Source organism: Mauremys reevesii, linkage group 12 (assembly GCF_016161935.1).
Source record: "Mauremys reevesii isolate NIE-2019 linkage group 12, ASM1616193v1, whole genome shotgun sequence".
Lineage (NCBI taxonomy): Eukaryota > Metazoa > Chordata > Testudines > Geoemydidae > Mauremys > Mauremys reevesii.
Window position 1 is genome coordinate 30,063,562 of NC_052634.1, and position 19,863 is coordinate 30,083,424.

At 51.6% G+C, this 19,863-nt stretch overlaps 1 protein-coding gene and 3 non-coding genes across 4 annotated transcripts in view; 2 read left to right on the top strand and 2 right to left on the bottom strand.

Moving 5' to 3' along the window:
- The window catches only part of LOC120375640 (zinc finger protein 850-like), a gene marked incomplete at its 3' end in the record, with an annotated part of 811,498 nt that overhangs the window by 89,788 nt on the left and 701,847 nt on the right, over positions 1-19,863 (top strand). The window lies entirely within an intron of this gene.
- Positions 8,367-8,438, top strand: TRNAD-GUC. The gene has a single exon. It is a non-coding gene; the product is annotated as a tRNA-Asp (tRNA).
- On the bottom strand, positions 13,853-13,924 carry TRNAE-UUC. Its single transcript has one exon. It is a non-coding gene; the product is annotated as a tRNA-Glu (tRNA).
- Positions 14,578-14,650, bottom strand: TRNAK-CUU. The gene has a single exon. It is a non-coding gene; the product is annotated as a tRNA-Lys (tRNA).

Genomic DNA, 19,863 nt, shown 5'->3' on the forward strand with positions numbered 1-19,863 from the left:
CTTCTTTTGATAAGCTAAACAGGTTGAGCTCTTTCAGTAGCTCACTAGAAGGCATTTTTCTCCAGCCCTCATAACATTTGGTGGCTCTTTGCTGCGTCAGCTCCAATTTCACAACATCTTTTTCAAATGAGGACACCAGAACTGGAGGCAGTATTCCAGTATCAGTCTCACTGACGCCGTGTCACCTCCTGTGACATTACTGACATAATCTGTAACTGTATGGATCACCGTTGCGACCACTGTTCTATATTTGCAGCCAATATTGTAGAAAGGTTGTCGTGTAAGGGGTCTGTGGAGAGGTTCTGATTGGCTGATTATAATGATGCTATCTCTAGATGTGTATCATTTTTGTAGTTGACGTTATGAATATTGGCTCTATGCTGTCCGTATTTCAAACTTGTGCTCTGCTTCTGGGAAACACCCCAGACAAGTTGGTGACAGTTCTGCCTAGCCTGCTTGATGGCCCATTAAGTACCATCAGCTATACAATCGACCCATTGAGAGAAGGCAGATACGCCTTGTGCCTCAGCAAAGTATGCAGGGACCTGCCTATGGACAGAACTCAGGTTTTTCTATGCCACGTGCTGGATAGAGTGTCTTGGGACAAAGAAAGCAAAGACCACATGGCAAGAGACTATAAAACGCTGATGCCTCGTCTCCATCTTGTTTTCAATCCTGCTTCATACCTCTGGAGGGACTTTGCTACAAACTGAAGCTCTCTTAAGGACTGAATGACCTATCCCAGATGTGGATGGAGTCCAGAGACTTCATTTCAACCTGCAGTTTATTCCATCACTGCTACAAGCCTGAACCAAGAACTTTGCCATTACTGAAGGGTTAAAATCAAGGTGCTTGATGTTCAGTGCCTTGGAGCAGCTGGACTTCGACATGGTGAGTGTTCAGGAAATGAACATTCATGACTTTAGGGTAGATCAATGGGCAGAGGGTGATTGGTGGAAGGGCCTCCTGGCCAGGGAAGAACGATGGGGCTGGAGTTTTGTTCTTCACATTGGCGGTGCGAGTACAGAAGGGGCTGGAGCTCTGACCAGGGAGGGCATTTCTGGTGGGCTTTGTGCTCTGTGGCACTGGTTACTGCTATATTAGTGTGTATGGTCCCCAGTTAAGGCATGAGAGGGAAGATCAAAGGCTCCCTTCCTCTGGACTGCATGATGTTTGGTGTTGGGGGGGATTTTAATTGTGTCAGCCGGCCTGAGCACCGCTGGTCCCGTTTTCCCAACCGTCAGAGGAAACATTTTTACAATGAGCACTACCTGGCGCAGGTCTGTAGTGAGGTCGGCTTAGAGGAGCTCACTCCAGCCACAGAGGGGGTTCACCTTTCTGCGGGGACAGACCAGGACTCGCATTGACCGGATTTATGCTTAGCTTTTGTGTCTTTAGCACGTTGCTTCTCAGATTCTTTCTTGGCCTGACTTGTTACACTTTGACACTTAACAGGCCAGAGTTTGTGCACCTTCCTATTATCCTCACTAGGATCTGATTTCCAAATTTTGAGGAATGACTTTTTGCCTCTAACAGCCTCCAGTACTCTGCCATGAACCTAGAGTGGCGTTCTGCTGGTCCTCCTATTGTCGTTTCTGATTTAGGGCAAACGTTTCATCTGAGCCTCTAATTGCGGCGGTTTTAAACAGTCTGCATGCTGCTTGCAGGCACCTAACACTTGTGACAGCAGCTCCTTTTAATTCCCATCCAACCATCTATACTTATGCCAATAGGTTACTTTAGGTCTTTAACTTTGAGCGGTAGCTGAGAAGATGGTAAATTGGGCAGAAACCCATTCGACAAACCTCTTCATTTCCTTGTTATTTCCTGACTTCTTCATTCATCCCCTTTTCCTTATTTCCTGGCTGAGGCGGCGGCCTCCCAGGGAGCTCCCTGGCACCTCTGGCTGCCTGGGCTGAAGGCAAGAGGCAGGGCTGGGTGTGGTGAGGGCCTCCTGTCCCGGGCTGAGGCCGCACTGCTTCCTGGTCCCCTTTTTCCACCCACACCGGCAAGCGGCTGCTGTGGGAGAACACGAGGGAGGCTCTCAGGATGCTAGGCAGCGCTGTGTTGTTGTCAGGGGAAAGAGCCTTCTTCTCTAAAGATGGCTGGCAGAAAGGTGGTGCTCAGCTCTGTAAGCGACCTCCCCAGTAGCCTCGCTGCCAGGGGATGCAGACATTTCTGTAAGGTACAGAAAGAGGTTATTTGGCTTCCAAGTTAATATGAGAAATATGCATTTAGGAGATGCATTTTCCATTCCTTCACAGGGCCCCAGTGGTCTAATGGACAAGACAATGGCTTTCTAAGTCTGAGATTGTGGGTTCAAGTCCCATCTGGGGTGAAAAACTCCCTCTATATTGCAAGGAAATCTTGGCCTTATTTTCACCAAGGAAGCTGGGAGATGTTTGAACACAAAATACTGGATCTTGGGAAAAATCCCCCTCAAATGGCATCTTGACAAATGCTTTCTAAACCCATCAGTAGAAAACAGTTAATACTAGTGTTTGTCTGAGACTAGAGGGAAGGGGAGTGTTTACTCTGACACCTCAGTGAGTGAAACAGACGGAAAGAGCAAGGCTGTTCTGAAAGAGAATGGATCTGTCTGGAGACAAAGCAGAACCTGAGATGAGCAACAGTGTGAAAAGAAGAGGTTCAAATGGGTGTTAGATGTTAGTTAGTGTTAGAGGGTTTATCCCTTCACCCTCCCATTACCGGGTCCTTCTTGCGTACACACAGAGCAGCAATACCCAAAGTCCCAAGGTGCAAACAATTAGATGTTTATTGGATTGAACTTCCAGCAAGCAATGATTCCAGTTTCCTTCCTCAGTGTCCCCATCCCAGCCCTGACGCCACAGAGTCTTGCCTGTGTCCCTGTTCCCATTCACCCCCTTAGCAAAGCATAGGACATATGGTGACACATTTCCTGATAGGGCCAGGCATCAAGGTGGAAGGTGTTGATATTCCATTTGTCCCACTGCCCCGTGCGTAGTGCAGTGCCCTGCACCTTCTCTCGTACGGGCCTGCCACACCTGTTCCAATTAGCGTTCCAGACTTCCCACTATAGTGGGCCCGAGAAGGTTGGGTCCAGGTTATCTAGTACAGGGGGGAGGGGCTTACTCCATTACTTCTAGGTTATTTCCATAGGCAACGTCACACAAGTATACTTAGCAATACACCAGCCGCTGTAACAATCCACAGCAACACCGAGAGACCTGAGCACTGCCGCATGGTCCAACATCCCGGCCACCACCGAACCACCTCCTCTCCTCCTTCAACGGGGTCAAGCTCTTAACGTGCCCAGTTGCTGGCAGTTGCAATACGCTGCCGCTGCAGGTTTTCGTGCTTTTGTCCATATCATAAGTCCATTGAATGTCCACAGAGAAATGGGTTATTGTCCAAACCAGCTTAACCACATGGTGTGGAATCAGGCTGTATGCGCTGGTTCGATTATTCACAGCAGGAAGATTCACAGATCTATCTGTGCGCCAAAGCCCAGAGAGCAGTGTGTAGTGTGGAATTTGGTTAGGGGCTGGTGTAATTGTGTCCCCAGTGATATGTACATTTCCAGCTTAACACCTCATACACAGTACACCCAATTGTCCACCCCTTGCCATGGGCCATTGGGTGTGCTCCTCCACGGCCATCAGGGAGGGGCACATTCAAACATCTTCTCTGGATTTACACCATTTTACACACCCCTCCATTGATTCCCAGCGAGCAAATCCCCTTCTCATTATTCCCATAGGGCTTGTGGGGCCCACCTCAGCTGCCGATTCACTTCCAGATACCACGGTAGCTATTACACAGGTGCTGGCCTCCTAGTCGAGCATTTTGAATGTCCACACACATCTTCCCCCAGGTCAGCCTTTTGAAGCCATCCCCATCCATGTCATGAGGTTTTCTGTTCATTGAAACACAACAATGCTAACAACAAGACAAACACCACAGACAAACAACACAAAACATAGATTCATGGTATTCTGGGTTAGTCTTTTGCTGGCACCAGCTTGCTTGTAGAGTGTCTGAAAAACAAAAGAAACAATTTCCACACACCCCCCCGGTGGGGACAGATTAGTGCTTAATAATAATAATACCACTTCCTTTTACAAATTTCCTTGCTAATTGCAGGAAAAACAGAAGAATTACCTCCAGGCTGTCCTTATTTTGTTCTATAGTTAGATAGTGAATTACCCCACTCACTGGTCATTTATGAAATTCATGAGGTGGTGTGCCTCAGTTTCCCCTCTTGTACAACAGACCCAGTTTGCAATAGTTTCTCTGCTGCACCAAGCTTTAAGTTTATCCTCAGGTAATAGCTGAGAGACAGCTTTAGATTTAGCTTTAGCACTGTACATACACACACACACTCCTTAGGGTTAACCTGTCCCCCTTATTTTCAGGCTTGACTTGTTTTTTCACCTCCCTTTCCTGGAGGGCACAATCTGAGTCTTCCAGTAGCTTGTTTGCTGACCAGATGTATTTATTATTTGCAGCTCCTTTGTGCTGCCACTGATGGGCAGTTCTCTCCTTCCCCCATCAGCTAGGTCATTTGCATTCACACCGGCTGGGCTTGGCTTTTGGATCCAAAGCCATCAGCAGCTCAGAGACTGTCTTAAAAGGGACACAAACAACTTCCACCGGAGTTCTGATTACTTTCCACTTTCATCTTCTGCTTCAAAACATACAGATCTGAAAAAGAAACCACAACCTATTGTGGCTCCCTTTGGAGCCCTAATAGGGTTTGAATTAAGTACCATGTTTTGTTTGCATTTCTTTTACCCTTTCTCCAATATACACTGCACATGTCCTGGGAAAAAGCACATTCCTTCCATAGTTTAACCTTCATAACATTATGTTACAAACCATAAGTCTCAGTTTAGGTTTTTAAAACCTTACACAATTACACAAAACATTTTGTTTTGTCTAACAGCCCTTGCACTGCAATAATTTTTTTTTTACACAACTGTACCCTGATTACACGTCCATCTTGTACAACCAGAGCCAGCCAGGGGCAGGCAAGTTAAGTGCCAATAGAAACCCTGGACATTCCTTTAGTGATTTTGCTTACATTACCCAGGAGTCAAATCATTTTGATGAGATTATCTCTCCGCCTGCTGCCTGCAGCCGTCCCCTATAGACCATTTCTGTGGGCAAAGGGCCCATTTCCCCTCAGAATGGCTGGAAAGGCTTCTCGGGACAAAACATAGTGATGGTAGCAGCCACTTTACCTGACCCTCTTGTATAATTTAATTACTAAGCTTCCATCCAACGTGAGTGCGCAGAGCTGCACATACAGTTACATTTATATAACTGGGTTTTATTATTAAACCAAAAACTACCCTTCTTGTAACACCACAACTGTTGCCTTTTGCTATTTCCACAACTCACAAATGTTTACTTTCCTCCAAACTCTGTATTATTAATTTTTGCAAAACCCTGGGCGGCTGCACTGCAGTGCTGGGGTGACTCTGCAGGGGGAGAAGCTGCTGTGGAGCAATGTAGAGCAGGTGCAGGAAGGAGCCAGGGTCACTATTCACATTCTGAACTGCACAATTTTCCAAATTTGGGAATGTCCAAGAACAATTCTAAGGGGAAGGTGAATGCAGAGCAGTGACACTGGAGATGCCCAGACCTCCAATGGGGGCGGTGTGGAAATTAATAATGGGAAGAGCATTTGCGAAATTAGTCGTCACTGACAAGATTTGTCTCTGTTCTCATTTCACATTGTGGTGTTGTTTAGCAGAATCAAGACATAGTTTTACTGTATTAATTAAACACGTAATTTTATTTAACCCAAGCCAAAAACTTAGTGTCACTTATTTTTTCTCTGTCCTAGCAAGAACTAAATGAATTTTGTGACTTTCTGGAAAGTGCAGCGAGATTAAATGTGGGGAATTCAGTCCCTGTGTTTGTGAGCTGATGTTTTCCTCTCACAGGTCAGTGCCTGCATTGAAATACCAAGAGGGATCTAAGGGCTGGTGTACGCTGGGCACAGGGGTGTTTGCAGAAGGGGCGGGGCCTCAGGTGGAAGGGGCGGGGCAGGGCGTTAGTCTCCCCCAGCTGGCGGTTCTCACCCTGCCCATGGTGTTGCAATGACAGAGGCTGCCCAGGCTGCACTTGTAGTGAGGTTCCCCCACTGCATGGCCGCACAGAGGCTGCAGGAGACAGGCAGGTGGCAGCAGGGGAAGTGGCGACACAGGAGCTCTCAGCAGCAGGGTGAAGGACAATGCCGTGGAGTGGCAGCGACGCAGAGTGAACAGGGCAAACCGAGAGCCAGTTGAGGGAGTGTCGGCAGCAGAAGCGGAGGTGTCTTTTGATGCCTTCCCCTCCCTCCCCCACCCCTGGGGCTTTGCTGCCCAAGAGGAGTGGGGGTTGGGGGAAGGAGAGCGGAGGGGTCTCTTAAAGGAACATTGGATTGGACTGTCACACCACAAGGTGAGAAACTGAGGCACAGCACTGCCCAGTGTACTCTGGGGTGGGGGGGTTGCTGATGAGCGTAGATTTGAATGTGGTTGTGGGGTTTTCCCAAACTCAGGCTTGATTCTCTTTCTCTTTTAATAGAAGTTCTCATTGGCTCTCCACCCACGCAGAGCTGGGGAGTGGGGGCGTGTTGCCTTTTCCCCAGGCTGAAAGGTGACACCTGCCTGGCGAGTGAGGGTCGGTTTGGGTGACCCCCACTCAGGGCAGGCTGAGGGCAGGTCTCTGCCCTTTACTCAGCCCAGGAGGAGTTTTTTGCACTAACATCCCAAGTGTGCAAGTCCGTCCCCGCAGAGCTGCCCCATAGGGTGACCTTAAAGAAACTGGAAAATGGGACAGGGTGTGGGGGGTAATAGGTTCCTATATAAGAAAAAGTCCAGCCAAACCTTTAAAAACGGGACATCTGGTCACCCTGGAGCAGCCCCGCACTCCTGCTCCCCGGTTGGTGCGTTTGTAACCCGGGGGCTGAAGCCGACGTGAGAAAGGGAAGTGAGTGAGCTCGGAGCTCTCCTGCGCCACCTGCTGGGAGCAGAGGGCAATGACTGAGTGACGTCCTGGCTAATTTAAATATCACCTTGTTCTCTGCCGGGTGGCTCCACTGGAGAGCTGGGGCGTGGCCTGAGTGTGGCAGCACCTTATTTGCAAATATTAAAAGCAGCAGTTTGGGGCCATTGGGGTAAAATATGAGTAAGTTTTGGGGTTGGGCCCCACATGTTTAGTGCAGGCTGTGGGGAGCCGGGCTGAGCAGAGCCTGCCCTGACGGGGTGAGTGGTCACCCTGAGCTGGGAGCGTGTTGCCAGATATGGGGAAGGGGCTGGGTTAGAGGTGAGGGTGGCTGTGGAAAACCAGAAAAGATTCCCCCATTTTTGGTGTCTGGATGGAGTTCTTGTTGTGTAAATAGAAAACAGCAGTGGGGGGACAAAGGGATTTGAGACTTGTGTTTTGTGGGTTGCTGGGGGGCCTGACCTGAGCCATCTGGGGTGGGCTGCTGCTGGGTGGGGTAGGAGGGGGGGGCTGTCTGTGTGCTTGAGAAGAGGGGCGGTTCCTGGTTGGCTGGTGCTGGCCTGTCTAGTGTTTTCTGACAGCTGAACTCCCATTGGCCTTCAGGCAGGGCGGGTCTCTGAAACCTGGTCTCCCATTGGGCCCTCCCCAATTGACGTTTCTGACAGGCTCAGCTCCCATTGGTGACGTTGTCTGACAGCGATGCGGGGCGGAACCGCCAGGGCCTTGTGTACTCAGAGCTCAGCGCCCGCCCATGAGAAGCGGCGCGAGGCCGCGCGGGGCCGGGTCCCGCTGCCTGGAGGAGGAACAGAGACCGCAGCAGCGGCGCCAGCGAGAGAGCCATCAGCCGGTCCTTAGTTTCTGCTTGGTAAAGGCAAGTCAGTGGGGTCCATCGGTCAGAAAAAGAGTCCCAGGACTTCTTGCTGGGCGCCAGGGTCCAAAAGCAGCACATTCCCTCCTGGAAAGGGCTGTGTTTCGAATGTCCGTCCAGTGCGCATTGAAGGGAAGGATCTGCGTGCCAGGGCAGCTGCGTCCCTCCAGAGGCGCTTGAGAAGCCAAAGGGGCCGTGGGTGAGTTTGTGATGAGGTGAGTCTGAAGTGTGGAAGGGGGAGGGTGTCAAGAGGAGGTTTTGAGAGGAAAAAAGGTGCTGCTGAGCTGGTAGGGGAGGGCAAGGTCCCAGGCAGGTGTTGTGTGAGGAGCTGTGTAGGCCCGAAAAGGCGTCGTGCTGGGCAAGGGCAGGTGAGGAGGGCCAGGGCTGTTGCTGCGGCCAAAGCCTTTCGGAAGCAGAAGAGGGCCAGGGGTGCTGTTGCCTGCTGGGGCCCATGTGACGGTGTAGGTGTACGCTGACCATAGCTGGTCTGTGGGAGTTGGGGCCCCTCCCTGTGCCCCTTTCCTCATTAGTATAGTGATGAGTATCCCCGCCTGTCACGCGGGAGACCGGGGTTCGATTCCCCGATGGGGAGGGTGATTCCCTTTTCAAGGGGGGAACAAAGAAATCCCTGGCCTGCCCACCACATGCCTTCCATTCTCCTTCTACGGCCACTTCCCTTCGCACCCCAAACTGATGACTTTCTCCTCCAGAGAGACAATTACCTCGCAAGGACACGCTGGCCCTAGCCAAAGCCTCTCCCTGGCCTTCCGCCCCCGGGCCCAGCTTCGGGGCCTGCACGTGGGGGCACGTTTCAGAGCGGCAAAGGGAAATAGGCTGGCCAGGGGCATGAGGACAATGGCCCAGACAAACCGGGAGGGACTTGGTCCAGGGGTGGAGGAAGACAGAAAAAGGGACAGGCATGGGATTGGCTTCCTCTATTTTTTCCTTTGCTCAGCATTTGACCTGTGACTGTAATGGGCAGACTTGAGAAATACCCGTGGCCGCCGGCGACCTAGGTGGCCGCCCCGAGAGCGCAGACCTGAGCATTTTGCGGTAGGCTGCTGCCTACTCGCCCAGCGCCTGGCTGTGATCGTATAGTGATTAGTACTCTGCGCCGTGGCCGCAGCAACCTCGGTTCGAATCCGGGTCACGGCATTAATTTTTGGTGGGGAGGGGCTATCCTGCAGCACGCCTCGTGGCTCAGTCTGATGGCGTCCGTTTGCAAAGAGAGCCATCAGCCGGTCCTTAGTTTCTGCTTGGTAAAGGCAAGTCAGTGGGGTCCATCCATCAGAAAAAGAGTCCCAGGACTTCTTGCTGGGCGCCAGGGTCCAAAAGCGGCACATTCCCTCCTGGAAAGGGCTGTGTTTCGAATGTCCGTCCAGTGCGCGTTGAAGGGAAGGATCTGCGTGCCAGGGAAGCTGCGTCCCTCCAGAGGCGCTTGAGAAGCCAAAGGGGCCGTGGGTGAGTTTGTGATGAGGTGAGTGTGAAGTGTGGAAGGGGGAGGGTGGCAAGAGGAGGTTTTGAGAGGAAAAAAGGTGCTGCTGAGCTGGTAGGGGAGGGTAAGGTCCCAGGCGGGTGTTGTGTGAGGAGCTGTGTAGGCCCGAAAAGGCGTCGTGCTGGGCAAGGGCAGGTGAGGAGGGCCAGGGCTTTTCCCAGGGCTGTTGCTGTGGCCAAAGCCTTTGGGAAGCAGAAGAGGGCCAGGGGTGTTGTTGCCTGCTGGGGCCCATGCGACGGTGTAGGTGTACGCTGACCATAGCTGGTCTGTGGGAGCTGGGGCCCCTCCCTATGCCCCTTTCCTCGTTAGTATAGTGGTGAGTATCCCTGCCTGTCACGCGGGAGACCGGGGTTTGATTCCCTGATGGGGAGAGTGACCCCTTTTGAAGGGGGGACAAAGAAATCCCTGGCCTGCCCACCACATGCCTTGCATTCTCCTTCGACGGCCACTTCCCTTCGCACCCCGCACTGATGACTTTCACCTCCAGAGAGACACTTACCTCGCAAGGACACGCTCGCCCTAGTCAAAGCCTCCCCCGGGGCCTGCACGTGGGGGCACGTTTCAGAGCGGAAAAGGGAAATAGGCTGGCCAGGGCCATGAGGACAATGGCCCAGACAAACGGGGAGGGACTTGGTCCAGGGGTGGAGGAAGACAGAAAAAGGGACAGGCATGGGATTGGCTTCCTGTCTTTTTCCCTTTGCTCAGCATTTGACCTGTGACTGTAATGGGGAGACTTGAGAAAGACCTGTGGCCGCCGGCGAGGTAGGTGGCCGCCCCGAGAGCGCAGAGCTGAGCATTTTCCACTGGGGTGCTGGCCTGCGCCCCCAGCGCCTGGCCGTGATCGTATAGTGGTTAGTACTCTGCGCCGTGGCCACAGCAACCTCGGTTCAAATCCGGGTCACGGCATTGCTTTTTGGTGGGGAGGGGCTATCCTGCAGCACGCCTCGTGGCTCAGTCTGATGGCGTCCGTTTGCAAAGAGAGCCATCAGCCGGTCCTCAGTTTCTGCTTGGTAAAGGCAAGTCAGTGGGGTCCATCGGTCAGAAAAAGAGTCCCAGGACTTCTTGCTGGGCGCCAGGGTCCAAAAGCAGCGCATTTCCTCCTGGAAAGGGCTGTGTTTCGAATGTCCGTCCAGTGCGCGTTGAAGGGAAGGATCTGCGTGCCTGGGAAGCTGCGTCCCTCCAGAGGCGCTTGAGAAGCCAAAGGGGCCATGGGTGAGTTTGTGATGAGGTGAGTGTGAAGTGTGGAAGGGGGAGGGTGGCAAGAGGAGGTTTTGAGAGGAAAAAAGGTGCTGCTGAGCTGGTAGGTGAGGGCAAGGTCCCAGGCGGGTGTTCTGTGAGGAGCTGTGTAGGCCCGAAAAGGAGTCCTGCTGGGCAAGGGCAGGTGAGGAGGGCCAGGGCTTTTCCCAGGGCTGTTGCTGCGGCCAAAGCCTTTGGGAAGCAGAAGAGGTCCAGGGGTGCTGTTGCCTGCTGGGGCCCATGCGACGGTGTGGGTGTACGCTGACCATAGCTGGTCTGTGGGAGCTGGGGCCACTCACTGTGACCCTTTCCTTGTTAGTATAGTGGTGAGTATCCCCACTTGTCATGCGGGAGACCGGGGTTCGATTCCCCGACGGGGAGGGTGACCCCTTTTGAAGGGGGGACAAAGAAATCCCTGGCCTGCCCGCCACATGCCTTGCATTCTCCTTCGACGGCCACGTCCCTTCGCACCCCGCACTGATGACTTTCACCTCCAGAGAGACAGTTACCTCGCAAGGACACGCTCGCCCTAGCCAAAGCCTCCCCCGGGGCCTGCATGTGGGGGCACGTTTCAGAGCGGCAAAGGGAAATAGGCTGGCCAGGGCCATGAGGACAATGGCCCAGACAAACGGGGAGGGACTTGGTCCAGGGGTGGAGGAAGACAGAAAAAGGGACAGGCATGGGATTGGCTTCCTGTCTTTTTTCCTTTGCTCAGCATTTGACCTGTGACTGTAATGGGGAGACTTGAGAAAGACCTGTGGCCGCCGGCGAGGTAGGTGGCCGCCCCGAGAGCGCAGAGCTGAGCATTTTCCGCTGGGGTGCTGGCCTACGCCCCCAGCGCCTGGCCGTGATCGTATAGTGGTTAGTACTCTGCGCCGTGGCCGCAGCAACCTCGGTTCGAATCCGGGTCACGGCATTGCTTTTTGGTGGGGAGGGGCTATCCTGCAGCACGCCTCGTGGCTCAGTCTGATGGCGTCCGTTTGCAAAGAGAGCCATCAGCCGGTCCTCAGTTTCTGCTTGGTAAAGGCAAGTCAGTGGGGTCCATCGGTCAGAAAAAGAGTCCCAGGACTTCTTGCTGGGCGCCAGGGTCCAAAAGCAGCGCATTTCCTCCTGGAAAGGGCTGTGTTTCGAATGTCCGTCCAGTGCGCGTTGAAGGGAAGGATCTGCGTGCCTGGGAAGCTGCGTCCCTCCAGAGGCGCTTGAGAAGCCAAAGGGGCCATGGGTGAGTTTGTGATGAGGTGAGTGTGAAGTGTGGAAGGGGGAGGGTGGCAAGAGGAGGTTTTGAGAGGAAAAAAGGTGCTGCTGAGCTGGTAGGTGAGGGCAAGGTCCCAGGCGGGTGTTCTGTGAGGAGCTGTGTAGGCCCGAAAAGGAGTCCTGCTGGGCAAGGGCAGGTGAGGAGGGCCAGGGCTTTTCCCAGGGCTGTTGCTGCGGCCAAAGCCTTTGGGAAGCAGAAGAGGGACATCTCTCTTTCAACACCTACATCACATCTGATTAATAAACCCAGAGGAAGTGATTAATCCCTGGGGGAGCAAACAGCTGTGCATCTCTCTCTATCAGTGATCTAGAGGGTGAAGAATTTAGGAATTTACCCTGTATAAGCTTTATAGAGAGTACAAGGGATTTATTTGGGGTTTTAGATCCCACTGGGAACTGGGTGCTGGAGACAGGTGCTGAGCTGTTTTGAGTTAAAGTCTGCAGCTTTGGGGGTGTGGCCCAGAGCCTGGGTCTGTGTTGCAGCAGGCTAGGGTGTCTGGCTCAACACGGCAGGGTTCTGGAGTCCCAAGCTGGCAGGGAAAACGGGCTCGGAAGTAATTTCAGTCCCAAGGGGATCTCTGTGACCGAACCCATCACAGTGGCGTAGTCGAGCAGGATATGTGCACAGCTGATTGCTTTGAGACACTGGTAGTTATTTTTAAGCGTGTTGCCCGGAGGACAGACAAAGTGCTTATTCGGGAAAGGGAAGATGACAACTTTGGTTGCCAAATTGGCTGGGAAAGCTCTGGATATATTCAGTAAGATGCCTATTGCTGATGCTTCAAACTATGGTCTATTTAAGGAATTGGTTTTGAAACAGTTTCAGATTAGGACCGAAACCAAGAGGGTTAAATTCACAACTCTTTCAACTCCCAGAGCCCTTCTACAGCACAGATGATTTGTATACACCTTCAGCGTGCGCCAAATTGGCAGGTTTCTGGGAGCCCTGTGAGTCCGATGTTGTTTTAGTCTCCCTGCTGATTTATTAGGAGAATAAAAGATGGACACCAGAACTGAGGCAGACTACGGACACCGCATTCTGAGAAAACACTGGTGAACCTCCAACTCCAGCAGTGTGGGCCACATAGACAAGTAAGCAGCACCCACAATCTTTACAAGCTTTTTTCCAAAATAACTCATATTTTGGAAAAATAGGTTGAGCCTTTTTGACAATCTGGCTAAAGATTTTAGTGCCTAACTGGGAGCCTAGTTCGTCTGCAAATCTGGCCCTAGCGGTGGGTGTGAGACCTTCTGAAAATTCTGGCCAATGTGTCTGGAAGCTCCAAGAAGCATCGCAACTTTGAGCATTTACTAGAACAGGATGAACAAAACCTTCCTTCCTTGACCTACAATCACCTTGATTCCAGGTTGAGGTTTCAAGAGAATTGATTTGATTCTTAGATGCAATGCGAAACAAACACCCTCCTGTAGACATTGGAAGAGGGAGGCTGAAATGGATCTGCCACTAAACCACGTTGCCTTTCATCAGTAGCCACCTGAGCAAGAGGGTAACCACTGGCCTAGAGGTGAAAGGCCCATAGCCCATGCTCAGAAGCCTTCAGCGGCTAGATCTTAGGAATGGAAAAGCTTAATGATCTTTCTCCGGGGTGTTACTTCCAAAGACTTGTATATAGCGCTGGGTGAAAGGTTTTTGGATGAATATTATATTTAGTGAAATATTTTGGTGGACCCAAAATGATTGTTTGGTTTGGTTTGGTTTCACCAAGAAAAGTGAAAAGAAAAGAAAAAGATCTTGGGTCAAAGTGCAATGTTGTTCTAATTTAGGTTAGGCTCGGTAAGAAGGAAGAACTAAATTGTTTGCACAAGTAAGTGTATTTGTGTAAAAGGGTGCAGAGGCTGGGCTTTAAGGGGCAGATAGCCATATTGTAGTAATTGGAAGCTTTGCTTTCCCCATGGCCTCCAAAGAGTTCCCAAGCATTCTGAAGGAGGCCAGGAAGTTGCATTCTTCCGGTTGAACTCCAAGCGAGGAAGGCAAGGTAGACTTTTGTTGAAGAGGGTAACTCCCTGACCGGGAATCGAACCCGGGCCGTGGCGGTGAAAGCGCCAAATTCTAACCACTAGACCACCAGGGAGATGACATTTGGGGGGTTGGGCATAACTTTCTAGGCCTACTTTCTGTCCAACTGAGGCCATTCGTTCGTCTTCAAAGGAGGTTAACACAAGCTCTGAGCTCTTTGTTTCCTTACGGTTCCCTTCCTATTTTTAGCACTGATATGACAAAGAAACAGAAAACATTTTAAAACAATTTCCAGTATTGTTATACATTGAGGCCACGTCTTTTTTTTAAAAAAAAACAGTTTTGTTGCTATCTTGTTTTACTCTCCATGGGCTTACAGAAATGTACGAGGGATGAATAAGATGTGGTGGAATCGTCAGCCTTAAGCAATCTCCATCCCAATGAAGAGGGCTGGTGGAGGATTTGAGAAAGAAGCAGTTATCTCAACTACTGAGCACTGGCGAAGATATAGAAATAAGTAGAGAAGCTCTAGATGGCTGCTCAGGGGGTGGGGGGGCAATCAGCTTGTGAAAGGTTATTTTTTCCCTCTCTTGCCCGGGGTTGGAAGAGACTCAACTCTCTTAGGACCATGGAATTGTCAATGTGTCTTGTCTTCATGATGTACTAAAGGTCCGAGACCGCCTCAGCTGGTTGAGAGGACAAAGAGTGGATTCCGTTATGCTCTGAGACTCTAAGGGAGAGAGTGATGTCGAAGAGTGCAAGATGAAACGCCCAACGTGGGGCTTGAACCCACGACCCTGAGATTAAGAGTCTCATGCTCTACCGACTGAGCTAGTCGGGCTAGGCCTCAAGGGGTTGCAAAGGCACAGACAGTGCAAAAGAAGAGCGAAGGAAGTTTCTTTGCGTGCTGAGATTCGTTTCCTGACATTTGCCTTCTTTCCTGGTTCCTTCGCTCTCCAGCTAGCAAACAGGGCCCGTTCCAAGGCTAGTTAGATGCTGGTGTCTAGACCAGAGAAGTGGGGTTCATCTAGCAGCTGCTCAGAGAAACCTGGGTGGGAGGGTGGAATTTAGGATTCTCCCACCAGGAGGAGGTGCTGTTTCTCAGAAAAAGCTTCTCAGCGCCCAAAGAGGGGGCAGAGAAGACAGTTTCCCGCTGGCCGCCAGACACATCTTTTCGCAGGGAATCAGAACCCCCTGGGGTAAAACTCCTCCAAGGATGTGCGGCTCCAGGAATGTCAGAGAAGGGAAGGACTGTTTGCTTTAGGAGGTGGGTGCGGGAACCTGCAGGTCCTTAGGTCCCTCCAGCGTCCGATGAAAGCATTTGGGGGGAAGGGGCCGGGATAGACAAAGACAGGAAAGACGGGCTTGCGGCTCCTGTGCAAACACCATGTTGCCAGCGGTCCAAGAGAAGCGGGTGGGGGTTCGAGCATTTTGGCTGCTTCCTGAGGGCACGGAACTCACAACCTGGCAATGCTCAGAGCCCCGTTCCTCAGGAGTTTTCTTTGTGTTGGTCTTGTGATGCTGAGGGAGGAAGCTGAAGCATCATTTGAGTTTGTTTCAGTGCCTTCGGTTGGGCTAAGGTTGTGACCCATTCATATATATAGTATGAACTATATACACTAACTATACTACAAACGAATAAAGTTAACTACAACTATATAAATCTGAACTATATATACAAGAATTAACGAGAGAAACTACGAGTAGCTAGGGAAGTGGAGGTCAGCTAAGCCGCGCTCCACTGTTCCAACGACCGACACGGGCAGTAAGAAGGAACTGAGGGGCGGGTGGGTCAGCAGGGGTATATATCTGGCGCTATAGCGGCGCCACTCCAGGGGGCGCCCAGCCGATGCACCGAGTGTTGCTAGGGTAAAAATCTTCCGACGAATGTGCACGCGGCGTGCGCACACCTAACTGGAATGCATATGAGCAATCACTCAAAGAAGAACTCCTTCTTTCTTGTATATTGCAAAGAAACCTGGTGTTATTTTTCACCAAGGAAGCTGGGAGATGTTTGAACACAAAGTATTGCAGCTTGGGAACAATCCCCCAGAAATGGCATCTTCCACTCCACAAATCAGTAGCAAACAGTTAATATTAGTGTTTGTCTGAGAATAGAGTGAAGGTGAGTGTTTACTCCGACACCTCAGTGAGTGAAACAGAAAGAGCAAGGTTGTTCTGAAAGACAACGGATCTGTCTGGAGGCAAACAGACCTTCAGAATGAGCAAGAGTGTGAAAAGAGGTTCAAATGTGGGTTAGGTGTTAGTTAGGTTGGTCTGACAAATTTCAAGAAAATACCAATGCTCATAGACTGATGCAGACACGGCCTTACAACTCCCCCACTGCCAGCTCCCGATCGGTGTCAGAAGCTCTCCCTTTCCTGCTCCCCAGCCCTCAGCCCCAGGAACCACTGTCCTCTGCTTCCCCCTCTGGCCCCACCAACTTTTCCTCCCATTTCTGGGTTCCTCGACCCAGGGGCCAGACACGGGGTCCTACTCACCGCAATGCTCTCCACGAGGGCTGCTTTGGAGACCTGGGGCTCGAGTGTCCAGCCCCTGCTGCTGTGCCAAGAAGCACAGACGTGGGACAGCATGGAGGAAGCTGAGCTGTTGGGCCCTGTCCTCCACCAACTAGGAGTGGGGGAGAGAGAGAGAGAGAGAGAGATGGTTAGGTGAGGACCTCCACATGGGCGCCAACTTATATGGGCTCCTGGGGCTTTAGCCCCAGGAATATTCACAGTCAGGGGCTCTGCTCCACCAATATTTGGAGCTAGGTTTCTCCCCTGCTTGGAGCGCCCCGCCCCCGCCTCTCACCACCCCCCCCGCCGCCGCCGCCAGGGCTGCAGCTTCCCCCCCCTCCACCCCGGAGCTTCCCTGCCTGAACATAAAGAGTGCGCAGCGCGCGTCTCTCTCCCTTGCTGCTGCTGCTGCCGCCGCCTAAGGGCTACAGCATAAGAGCAGTGCTAGCTGCTGTAGCACCTCAGGAGGGGAGGGGACCCTGCCGTTTTTGGCAGCCCTCCCCTCCCGCTACCTGGAGGAGACACGAAGGGGACTTCTGGCCAGGAGACGGACATCACTCACCTTAGCAGCTGCTGGGGCTTCTGTGAGTGTTTGCCCTGCAGACAGTCTGCTCCGAGGGAGAGGAGGCTCCCCAAAGTCCTGCCTGGCTTGGTGGGGAGCAGTTCCAGAGCAGCGCCCAGGGACTCCATGACACCCGGTACCCACCACAGGGGAGGCGAGTGGGCTTTCTGGACCTGAGAGAGTCCCTAGGAGCATGTGCAGTGACTGTGGTGCAGAATGAGTGTGCTGCCGGGGAGCGGGACGAGGAGGGGTCCCTCCCCTGGAGCTTGTGGCTGCCGGTAATGGGGGCGGGGCGGGAGTCCTCTCTGGCCATAGCCCTGGGGCAGCCTGTCTGCATCCCAATTTCCTTATCCCCAGCCCTGCCCCACCCCAGTCCCTGCACCCCCAGCACCACAGCCCTGAGCACCCTCCTGCACTGTGAACCCCTCATCCACAGGCCAACCCCAGAGCCCTCACCTGAGGGGAAAAACGTGCAACTTAAATTTGGTGGTCAGTTTGGAGTATCATTTTGTTTAGCATGATACTTGACTATTTTACACCCCTTTAAAGTATATAACTAGTCGTATACAGGTGTTACAAAGTGGGAATGTTCTTCTCTGAATACAGTGTGGGGGCCTCAGTTTCTCCTGTGCATTTCTCAAGGATCTAGATGGTGGGATAAGGGGGTGTGATTGTTGCAGAGCCCTAGAGGGACAGTGTGAGCTGTCTGCACAGAGAATGGCTGCAACCCTGACTCCTGGTAACTGATGGCCTGGGCCACTCTCCTGCAAGGTGCCAACTGAAGGTGTTGGAGAACAAAGAGATCAGGTGGCCTCCTAATGCCTGGAAAAGAGACAAAGGCCAGAGGAGGGAGTGTCAGTGCCTGTGTGGACTTCTGGGAAGTGCATGGGGTGGAAGGGGATGCTGGGATGCTTTGGAACAACTCCATACAAAGCCAGTCAGGACTCTGGGGGAGCCTCCTCTCTCGGAGCGTACTTTCTCCAGGGCAAGAAGCTTACACCTTCCTGGGTCTGACCTCGGAGCATTCAGCCCTTCCACACCGTGCGCTTTCTGCAGTGAGTCTGCCCAGGCAGGTCCTGGGGCAGCCAGAGGTCCCTGCACCCCAACTCTGCAGTCAGATGTGACTCTCAGCCAGATAGTAAAACAGAAGGTTTATTAGATGATGGGAACACAGTTTAAACAGAGCTTGTTGGTACAGAAAACAGAACCCCTCTGTCAGGTCCATCTTGGGGGGTGGGGAGCCCAGAACCAAGTTCTGGGTCTCTCCCCATTTCCCCAGCCAGCTCCAAAATGACACTCCCTCCTCTGGCCTCTGTGTCTCTTCCGGACAAGGAGGCCACCTGATCTCTTTGTCCCCAACACCTTCAGTTGGCATCTTGCAGGGGAAACTGAGGCACCCACACAGTATTCAGAGAAAATATTAAGAACATTCCCACTTCATCACAACAGGTGCAACAAAATATAATACTGTATATTGAAGTAGGCAAGTGCTGCTTCTGACTTTCCACTTTTAATTGACCCTTGTAATCTTGTGGCACTGACGCGTTGTAGCTTCATTTTATATCGGCTTACAGGGCGGGAGCGGGGGGCACCACCATTTTGGGCCCCACCAAAAATTATACAAACCTGCCGCCTATGGCAGGGATGGTGCCTGAAGCCTCTGTTTGCCAGAAGCTGGGAATGGGCAGCAGGGGATGGATCACTTGATGATTCCCTGTTTTGTTCATTCCCTCTGGGGCACCTGGCACTGGCTGCTGTCAGAAGACAGGAGGATACTGGGCTAGATGGACTTTGCGTCTGAGCCAGTCTGGCCGTTCTTATGTCTCCCTTGGCGCAGCAGTGACACCCTGTGGGCAGTCAGAGTAATGCACAGAAGGTATTTTCCTTGGCGCAGCAGTGACACCCAGTGGCCAATCAGGGTAACACACAGAGCTTGTTTCCCTTGGAGCAGCAGTGACACCTCGTCGTCATTCAGGGTAATGCACAGAAGGTGTTTCCCTTGGTACAGCAGTGACACCCAGTGGCCAGGTGGCGTAATGCACAGCGTGTGTCTGCCTTCTAGGAGCAGTGACTCCCACGGACCAGTCACGGTAAGGCACAGAGTGTGTTTCCCACCAATCTGGGTAATGCAAAGTGCATATTTCCCATGGAGCACCAGTGACACCCAGTGACCACCAGGGGTGGCATCAGACTCTTCTCGTTTGGTGGGGGACTGAGGTGGGCTAGACAAAAAAAATTGGAGGGGCTGTGCCCCCCATCACCTGGCCCCACCCTTCACGGGGGCCATGGCTCCCATGCCTCTGCTCCTTCTCACTTAAAGACCAGGCTCATCTCCTCCCCCCCGAGCCAGGGGTTAGAGCAATACAACCTTTATTAAAATAAAATAGTAAATAGGGTTTGCTGTCCAAATTTTAGTATTAAATCCAAAGTTCTTAAAGATCCCATCAATAACCAAAGCCAAAATAAAAAATTGAAACCAAAAACAATGTTTAATTTAAAACCCAAACACTAACAAAAACTTTGTTTTTAAAAATAAAAAATAACAAATACCATAAATTAATAATTTCAACATTTTATCAAAAAGGTGTGCTACAGCAGGATGATAAAATAACATAAAATAAATAAGCCTGACCACTAAAACCTCCTATAAAGGAATCGAATCCTTGAATACTGGCCAAATCTGTATAAAATATGCAGAACAATGTCAAAACTGGTGTTGTAGGTCAGCCATTCGAATCCTGCAAATGTCAATTAAATCTCCATTCCAACTTAAAAAAACAAAACAACCCAATAAACCAAAACAGTCACAGCCTGAAACAAACATACAAAGAAGCAAAATTAAACCTGTGCCAACATTGGAACAAATGATGTAAATTTCTAATTCTAACTTCTTGTTTCTCCCAGGAGGAAAGTGTTTTGCACCCCAGTAACCAGGCTGTCACTGCAGCTTTCCTTTCACTAAATAAGATTTTT